Below are 1,150 nucleotides of genomic sequence, written 5' to 3'. Positions count from 1 at the left end.
TGCTGGAGAATGCTTTGAGCCTGCATTTTTAAATTTGCAAATTAAGACTGTTGGACTAGACTCCATGCCTCTGAATATTACTAAGCTCAAGGGTTCTTCTGCTTCCATAAGTTACACGAACGTAAGTTACAAGAACATTCTTCTTAACATCATTCATCACATTTCTCAAAAACTTTGGAGATCCCATTATGTTTTGGCCTATTGCAGCTCTTTCAGGAATAAATTCTGCTAACAAATTCAAGTTTGCCCCTCAGGCCCAGCACCTTGATGACAGCAATGGCAGCATGAATGAACACTTCCTTGGATTGTAGTAAGTTTTTAAGTGTCAAGCGTTACCCCCGGGACAATTGCCTTTCAGGGGAAGATGCTACGTCCAGAAGCACAGCATTTCCCCAAGAGACAAAGCAAGGAGGGGGAGTTCTGGGCACAGGAAGGAGTGAGGACAAACACAATAATAAGGACTGTCTGTTCCTTCAGTTTCCTGAAGGTCCTCAGAATATTCAGGAAAAGCTCGGTAAGTGGACAACTTCAGCTGAGAAAAGGAGTTTGCACAGGAGTAAGATGGGGTCAGATATCGCAGGGTCTTGGTTGTCCACGTGAGGTCATTAGAATCGAATTCTGCAAGGGACAGGGAGTCACTGAACACCACTGGGCAGGAGATGGCTATGACGAAGTCTTTGGCATTTGTGTGAAAACTAGAATGAAGGGGGAGAGGCTGGAGGCAGGTGATAGTGAGGGCTAACTTCCAGGTGGAGACGCCCTCAAGGGAGGGCTGCTGCAGAGGGAGCGTGGAGGGCTTGGTGACTACTGGGAGGAGGGAATGAGGGGTAGGGGAAGCGAACAGCACTCCATTTCTGAGCCTGAAACGGAGATAATTATGGTGCCAACAGTAAGAAGGAAAACGCAAAGGGGAGAGTTGGTTTGGGGACAATTCTGAATTCTGTGTTAGATAGGCTGTGTTAGAGGGGACAGCTGACCTAGAGGCGGAGGAAGAGAAGGTCTGAGAGCTCCAGAACTCCAGGGCCTGCCGAGCACACTCACCACGACATCTGTGCCTCGGATCGGTCGCCTCTGCTTCTCCGTGCATGGTCCCAAACTGAAAAGTCCCCATTTCAGTCTGTTTCCCAAGGACAATCTCTTCACCTCCACT

This window comes from Rhinopithecus roxellana, chromosome 17 (genome assembly GCF_007565055.1).
Source record: "Rhinopithecus roxellana isolate Shanxi Qingling chromosome 17, ASM756505v1, whole genome shotgun sequence".
In the NCBI taxonomy this organism is placed as follows: domain Eukaryota; kingdom Metazoa; phylum Chordata; class Mammalia; order Primates; family Cercopithecidae; genus Rhinopithecus; species Rhinopithecus roxellana.
The sequence above is the reverse complement of the archived record's forward strand: the minus strand, read 5'-3'. Positions refer to the sequence as shown.